Source organism: Stigmatopora argus, chromosome 6, assembly GCF_051989625.1.
Source record: "Stigmatopora argus isolate UIUO_Sarg chromosome 6, RoL_Sarg_1.0, whole genome shotgun sequence".
NCBI classification, from domain to species: Eukaryota; Metazoa; Chordata; class Actinopteri; order Syngnathiformes; family Syngnathidae; genus Stigmatopora; species Stigmatopora argus.
The window spans coordinates 9,336,611-9,345,068 of record NC_135392.1 but is presented as its reverse complement, the minus strand read 5'-3'; the positions used below and the strand labels follow the sequence as shown (position 1 = coordinate 9,345,068).

At 40.6% G+C, this 8,458-nt stretch overlaps 1 long non-coding RNA gene across 1 annotated transcript in view; it reads right to left on the bottom strand.

The window, feature by feature from the left end:
• Positions 1–537: 537 nt before the first annotated feature.
• Positions 538–8,458, bottom strand: part of LOC144075342 (uncharacterized) — a 25,787-nt gene continuing 17,866 nt past the window's right edge. The window contains exon 5 of the long non-coding RNA XR_013300541.1: positions 538–716. This is a non-coding gene — a long non-coding RNA (uncharacterized LOC144075342). The remainder of the gene's footprint in view (positions 717–8,458) is intronic.

Here is an 8,458-nt window from a genome sequence, read left to right as displayed (position 1 = left end):
ATTCAGTTTTTCATCTATACAAAGTTTTGATAAAGTAACCATTTATTAATCTTAGCATTTGTCAGGGAGTGTGCCTGTTTATGGACTAATGGTTATTTGCGTTGTGTGTCCATGGCATGACACTGCGAGCCAACTGTTTGACAAAGAGGCCACAGAAGACAGATGGCAACCAAATGCCCTTTATTGGTTGCCTTTACCACATGTGCATCCCCATCATAGCCATGAACACTGCAGGGATGCAAAGACTCTCCCACTTGCTTCCTTGATCATCAAAGCCCCCTTGACCATCAAGTCATGCCATCTAAATGAGCATGACATGTACATGCAATCACTGTACTCTCCGTTTTAGTATATGCATTTATCTACAGCATTTCTTTGCACACTTGCTGTGTGCTCAAAGTGAAGATGGTTGCATGTGTGCATCTAAGTGTCATATTGCTATACTATGTGCTGATACAGAGCCTGGAGCTACAAGTAGCACCTGGTGTGTGAGAGAAGTTCACCAGCTGCTCATGATTGAGTGTCACATGAACTCACACAAACACCAATATGCCCACACATATATGCGTCGCATACTCACTCACAACTTCGTCTGTGCAGTCCATTCCTGACACGCTTGCATGTACGTTGAAAAGTCTCACATTCACATGTGCTTCTTGGTGTCACGCACAGCCCATAGCGCATGAAAAGACTGGGGAACTGAATCCACTGAGAACCTGAAAGTGTGGAAAAAAAGTTTTATGTTTCTCTGAAAGAATCATTTACAGCTTTGGGGGATGTAACAATGTGCTTTAAGTCATCCAATAATGTCATATAGGATTTATATCACCTCAATTCCAAATTGTTGATTTTATTATCGCGTGCCATGCAAAAATCTCACAATAATGCCCTTAGATTTGTTTTTTTCCCCCCTTCAGTTAAATCCTATTCTTGTTGACTAGGTCATTACTCAAAAAAGAACAATACTGGTCTTGATCCAAACGTTTTATTTATTTTCCTCAGAACATGTTGATCTTAAACCACTATTGTGTCATGGTGAACAAGCACTTTGTGATCTGAAATAGAATAAAATGGTAGTTGGCCACATTCCTCTTGAGTGACTTTGGTGGCTTGAAATATCACAATTAGAATGACTAACACATTCTCCCAACGTTGACTAATCCAATAAGATGTATTGCAGTAAAGACAGGTTTGAGGTGAAGCTAAATAAGTGCCAGAAGCCTGACATTCAACAGATTAATTTTCCTTCAACCAAGGCAGAAGGCTCTCCCATATCACAAAAGGAAGTTATAATATAATATAAATCAGCTCCAGATATCGCATCGCTCTTAAGATGTTATGTCAAACCATCATGATAGAATGGTAGGTGGGTCACACTTTTTCTTTTAGCGTGGTTCTGGGTTGGGGGAAAGCGGTATGGGCCATGGCCGTGTGCTTCCTCTTCCAATTCCCAAAGGCTTGTTGGGGGCCTGGGTTCAACTCTGTGTCCTAAAGTGCGGGCTGTCTTCCATTGGTTACGGCCGAGGGTGGAGAATCCCCAGATTGACGAGGGCAGAGCCATGTCTGTCCGACGGCTTCCCCACTCATTCACATTTGCAGGCTGATTTGTCCTAATATAGGCTTCCCCACTACATATAACACCCCTCTTTACATCCTCCAGAATTCCCTTCCCACATGATTGTCCCCTTGGTAAGAGTAATCATCAAATCAATCACTATCAATTGCATCACTACTGACCCTATTTCTTCTGTCTTTCTATCCTCCTAACCATTTCTTTCTGTCCGGCTGCATTCTCTGAATAATGTAAACAACTGCAAACCTATATTGTGTCAAATTGGTTAAACAATATTCATCTTTTGAGTAGGTTGCTAGAACATTAAACAACCGAGAATGTTCACCCATATGCTTTTGTGGTGAGAAGAATTTGTTGGAAAGGGACAGAAGGGTAAGGTGAGGCAAGGAAACCATCATGCCTTCCTTCGGGTATGGACAAGACCCCATTATCCACCATCCTCCTTGTATGAGTGGGGGTCCATAATTGGACCTTTGTGCAGTGTGCAAATTCTTCGCCTGCACACACTTTCCCAGACTGCATCCAGCGACTAAACAGATGGGGTTTGTATGCAGAAAACTCACGCACAAACAGCCTCTTAAAATGTGTCCATGTGACATGTCATTCACGCACACACACACACACAGAAAAAATGCAGAGCAATAACAAGTGAACACTTTTGAAAGTCTTGCACTGTTGGTAGCAAATTCTACAGCAACATTGTGATCTATTTGAATTGTGTGAGAAAACATGATTCGACATGGAGAGAGAAACGTAATTTCTTTTTTGTTTGTTTTGTTTTCTTTCAGCATTATTCAGATTATTACTGAACACTGTGGCAAGTTGCATGTCAGGGAGGGAAGAACGGATCTCTGAGGCAACCACAGGGTCCACAATTGTCATTAGTCCTTTAGAGCTTGCAGCTGCAATGGCACTGAAAGAGTACTGTTTTGGCGGTTGGCAATAGGTGCAGAGCATGAGGGTTGAGGAGCAGGCCTCCTTTCTGAGGCTTTTAAAAAAAACAAAAGCATTTTTTCTCTTTTGTCCTCCGCTCATCTCTGTTTTAATTGCTGATCTTCCTGTGCATGTGTGTGTAAGGTTTTTTTATACACCTCTTTTTCTTGTACTTTTACTTTGTAACTTTCCTGGTATGACATTAACAGATTGTCAAAACCTGCATGGTTGACCGGTTACTTATGACAGGTCTTTTATCAGATCTATTCTGTTCAGGTAGCAAGCCATGGAGAATTCAAGTTAAAACTGCAAATATGTGAGGGGTATTGTTTTGATTTTTACTTGATGGACCATATAAAAACATGAGGAATATTAAGATGCAAACTTAAATAAATTGAGAACTGAGAAACTCAGCATTCTAGCACTTTACCACATTTACTATTTTCACATATATCCCATTGAATTTGATTTTTTGAACTTCTTTATATTTAGTGTTTGTGTCTATCTTAATAACTGCTATTTGCCATCCGATTCTTGTCAGAGGCTGCTGGAAATTTTCACAAAAACCTTTTCGCAATGCGATCAGTTACTTTCAAGTGAGGCAGATTGCCAAGTCTATCTTCTTAAAAGTAGCGTCCCCCATAACAAACAGTCTTCCAATATTTCCACTCCAAAAAGAATATCCAGTACCCCAATTACCAAGCAGTGTGAACTGGAATGTAACAGAGCACTTTAATAATTCCAAGCACACATGCACACAGGGCTCTGGCAGAGAGTTCTTCCAAATCAATAGTCATGCTTTTTTGGATGGAATGTAGTTGGAACATCTGCTGCCTGGGGTTGGCCTAACAGGTGCCACAGAGAACCAAAGTGCTGTGAGAAAACACGATCTTTTGGGAGCATGGTAGAACCAGCTGCTTTTTGGGCATCAACATGTGTGTGTGTACGTGTGTGTGAAATGGTGGCGGTAAGGGTGTGCTTCATTAAACCATAAAGAATATAATCCATCAGATCTGAAAAAATATGTTTTCAATAAGGAATTCAGCCAGCCCGGCAGGCTTGAATATCAGAAACTTACACCAGATCAGAAATATACAACAGAGTAAACAAGGACAATGAAGGACAGCCATCATATTGTCCCTCATCTTCTCCATATGTGACTATTTGACTATTCATCACCAGAAGGAGATAAAAGTATGCTTTGTGTACTTTCCATTCCATTCAGAAGTGGCAATTCTTTCGATTAATTGACAAACAGCACCAGTAAGCAAAAGGACCAGAAAGAAAGAAATAAAAATAAAGATTTATTCAAATGCAAACACAAACATTTCACCATGACAGCTCAAGGCCAGCTCAACCCCAACTGAGGCTGTTTAGTACAAGGAGGATATTGGTTACTCGCCAAAGTCCTTACTACTATACTGCTTCACATCCTGATATGTCAAAACAAAGGCTAGTGGAAATAAGGACAATCGTAAAGGCATCAAATGCTTCAAAACGCTACCAAAAGCAACATGGCTAAGAAGACAGCTAGATCTAGTCTGTCGATGGAGGTCAAAAATAGCACCTCACCCAGAGTTGTTTGCAATTGACTGGTTCATTCCTGCTTATCCTGTCTTTTTGAAAACACACCCAAATTAATTCGGAGAGCAGCCAACGAACTTTGTCATTCCAAGCCCCCGCCACAGATACCAGCCCACAGGAATTAAGAAATTGCAACACTTCACTTGAACTGGGCAGATTGTCAAGTATGAGATGCGAGGTATCTCTCAAAAGAGACAGACTGTATACATTCTTAATATTTTTAATAACTGAACTTTCCCATCAGTTTTTAGCAAGCACGATTTTGATCATCCTTACCAGATCTTTGAAATGTGGTGTGATATTTCACATAGAGGGAATTGTAAAGTCCAGCTGTTGGCTTTGACAGCTTTCGGTAACAGCTGGTCTCTGCCCTTGAATGAATTTGAATGTATATGTAGCTGATTCATACTTAGCAAACTTGTGTCCAAAGCTTGGCGACTGCTCAATGGTGATATGGGGTAATGTAATTGAATTAGGATAGAGAACAACAGTCGCTATTGAATCTCACAGTTCACCCATTTGTGGATAGAACAAAAACATAACAGAATTAAAAAAGGAATATTTGATTTAAAGTAGTTACAGTGGCCTAGGGCTCAGTATGGAGTATGGGAAGACATATTTGCTGATGCCTGCTAAAGGTAGAACAAGAAGTAAACCTGTTGCATTTTCCCGTTGTTTGGGACAATAAGAAGGTCACAGCTCTGCAATATGTATCAGTTACAATGGAACACCTGGAAAGTCTGCTTCTACAAAGGACCAAACGTGATATCCAAATAAATGCTATATTTTATGTGAGCTGACATTTGTTATTAAGTATGCCAGAATCATGGGTATATTAATCATGCGAGTATCTTATTATAATGGCACATATCATCGGTGGTCTAGCCACAAAAAGACGAATGTTAATGAAAATTAGGCAATTGTCCTCTCCCAGTCTATTCCCTTTTATGGAATTACTGACCCTGTCAACAAGAATAAATATCCCGTGATATAAAAAAAGACTGTAAAACTCTGCACTAGAGATGGGTTATTATGTCCCTGCGCGCATTTGGTTGCGATTTGGCCTATCAAAGGGAGTAAAATGAGTTTTCTTTCAGTGAAGTACAATACTAGAATGCTGGCTCACCAGACCATTCTGGGGACTAAAGTGCACGTGTGGGCGGTCCATCAACATTATTGTTGTCTATGTCAATTCCACCCCGGTTTAAATCAGTGAAAGTCTACACGTTGATGTTATGTTCACCCAGATCATATTGCATTTAAAACGGATACAAATCAGCAAAGTGACTGTGAGATTCTTTTTACTGAGGCTCAGCGTGTCACATCAATTGTGTACTTATAACAGCTTTCTTGTGTGCTATAATCACCACATCATGAGTGAATGTCTAACGTATAATGTTACCAAACGTGAATGTAGAGTGTTCACTTTGAAGAGGAGACCACAGTGTGTCCTCCCTCTTACTTTACCTCCTCTATCACGGCACATAATCTGGACCTCTTCTATGTCCTCACTTGCTGATAGCTAAAGGTTAGGACCATCAGCAACCTTAAGTGGGGGCCTTAACAGCTCGAAGTCATCTACAGGGAGAGGACACCGATGAAGAACGGAAGACATTGGTACAATGCAGCTAGTCCATTTAAGACTCTTGGGAATACGAAGGCTCTCTTCCCCATTGAATCTGTCCTATTTCTACACAATAATCCCTTAGACTTCACATATAGACACCTGGAAACTGAGGCCTTGGTGTACCATTTATACTCATTTACACCATGTTGACCTTTTGAGGGGGTTGCATTACCTTAGAAAACCCTGATACGCTGAAAGGAGACCACCCTACTAGTTAGGATACATGACTACAAAGAAATTTGTTTGTATCTGGGTGGGAGACAGGGGACAGCTGGAGGGAAATGCCACACACCTGTTCCTCCTAGTTCTGCCATCGACCTTGAGTAACAGTGTGAGTTTTACATGTTGCAGTCCTTGGTCCAAAAGGCGAGGACAGTGGTCTTGTCACCCATTTAAAGGACGACAGGGACACGTGGCGCACCCTTTGGCATGCTTGCGGGGGTGAGGGTTAGGGTTTTGTCGGATGTGACAAACCAAACGGAGCAAGGCTGTAACGAGGATAGGTGAGTATAGGAATAAAAAGAATTGCAAGTTCAGCAATTATTCTTATCTTTGAATACTGTATAATGGATGTCAAGGCAAAGGCAAAGAGAGAAAACTTTCAAATTGCTCTGCACATCGCTAGTGAGCACTCCAGCATATATCTTGTTCAACGTCAGATGGCCTAGCCTCCAACTCAACCGGATGGATAGCCTCGCTGACAATTTTACGCAGTCACCACTGCAGCAATAGGCAATATGCCATAGCAATATGACTCTGCTAGAATTTCACTAGTTGCATGTCCATTATTGGCCCATCTAATCACTAGGTAGTTTTCAAAAGAACACGTGGACAGAAACCTTGAAGGTATTGCTCTTACACAACTGAAACTGGATCTGTCTTGATTGCTAACATTCGGTCCATGTCCTGCCCTCCTGCCATTATGAGGGTGATGAAAGATGATCAGAAGTAAAATGCCAGTCATCAACCTATTCTGGGATGAGTATTTGTCAGTTCCACTGTCCATGAGAGCGTAAATCAAGAGCATCAATGAGCTCACATCATAATCCTAAAGAATTGGCACATCCCTCCATTTTCGCCTACTTACATAGTTTTGGATCAAAGGGAAGCTGTAATCCATCCTAAGTTTCACATCTCACCATTGGATCAACTTTGTATTTTGAATGCGCATACAGGTTTAGCATGAGAAGTGTCATACTCCTTAACTCAATCTACTCTGGTCCCAAAACTAGAGCTAAGGTGAAGCGAGCGCGACACAAGTAGTAAACATGAGCTGGGGAATGTCTGATAGAAGTTCAGAGGTTAGGAAGAAGCATGCCTTGGCAGGGACAGAGGGACATAGCCACCTGGTCATGTAGGTTAATTATAAATGAGGCGGGCCACAAGGGGGGAAGATGAGCTGGACAGCTGCCTCTTCAGACTCACATGAAAAAAATACATACACACACACACACACTCCAAACTACAGGCCATGTGCATCATCCACTCTACTGCGCACCAGATCCCAGGGGCCCAACATGGCGGAAAAGTCCACCAAAGCAGCCAGATGGAACTAGGGAAAAGTTCAACGTAACAGCAGCTAAACTCTTTTAGACTATTTTCCATTTACTTTCTTGGATCTTCCAACAGAAACAGCATATAAAGTTTCTTCTGTGGGTTCATCTGCCGTAATTCTTCAGGTTTTTCTCTTTTGATGAGGAATTCTGTAAGCATTTAAACAAAAGTTCTTCTGCCATGATAAAAGAGGTGATGTTAAAAGGTTGCATGAATTCCTCGAATAATAATTCACAGTTTAATTACTGTATGTATTTAAAAATTACATTTTAACAGTTTTATTTGAAATTCAGTGTTTGGAAGTGTGTTGGGGTTAGTAAAATGTCCTCTAATTCATTTACTGCAAAGTACAGTGCTGCTCTTGAATGTAAAAAAAAAGTTCACGATTGGTTGTCTTCAATTGAAACAGCATTTTGTCATCAGCTTTCCTTAGCTTTGCTTTGGGAGTATGTCCTGAAAGATAGTGTTCTGTCTAATTGTGATGTAAGCGTTTTCCATGCGCAGGCAGAAATCTGAAACCCCACAGATGGAACTCACCTCAACATCCCACCACTCACAGACAAGATCATAATACGATGACACGCCAAACAGAAATTGTGGTAAAATTAAAACTTTTGTTAAGGTCTGCGAATGGTATATGTCATGTTGAGCACAAGGTTGAAAAAAGTAAGATGGCAAGAACGTTCATAAGGTTGATCTGATACAACTCTCTGAAACAAATGATAATGGAAGGCAACATTGCACTGTTACACGCATATCACTCAAATTCAGCACTCCCATTTAGATATTTAATATGAAATTAGATATTTCATGAGGCTGAATGGTGATGCATGTAAAATGATGATGCAGGGTGATTATTTTTTTGCTGATCCTGTATAAAATTCTGCCTGTAAAGTCTCAGCAGTGAGCTATGTAAAATACTTGTCAGGTTTCACTTCGGGATACAAGAGATCAAAATGCACTTGACCTTTTGTGGAAACAAAAAATGCTGACACAAGGAAAACGGTTTCATGAACGGATGACCTTCTATGTACTTTAAGTGCCCTATTGTACTGAATAGACATATTAGAAATGAGGAAAATGAATACTGGTAGTAGAGATGACTTTTTTCTAATAGAACAGCCTACAGGTATGAAAAACATCTCAGTTCTCTGTTATCATCACATGCGTGAAAATGATCATTTTCT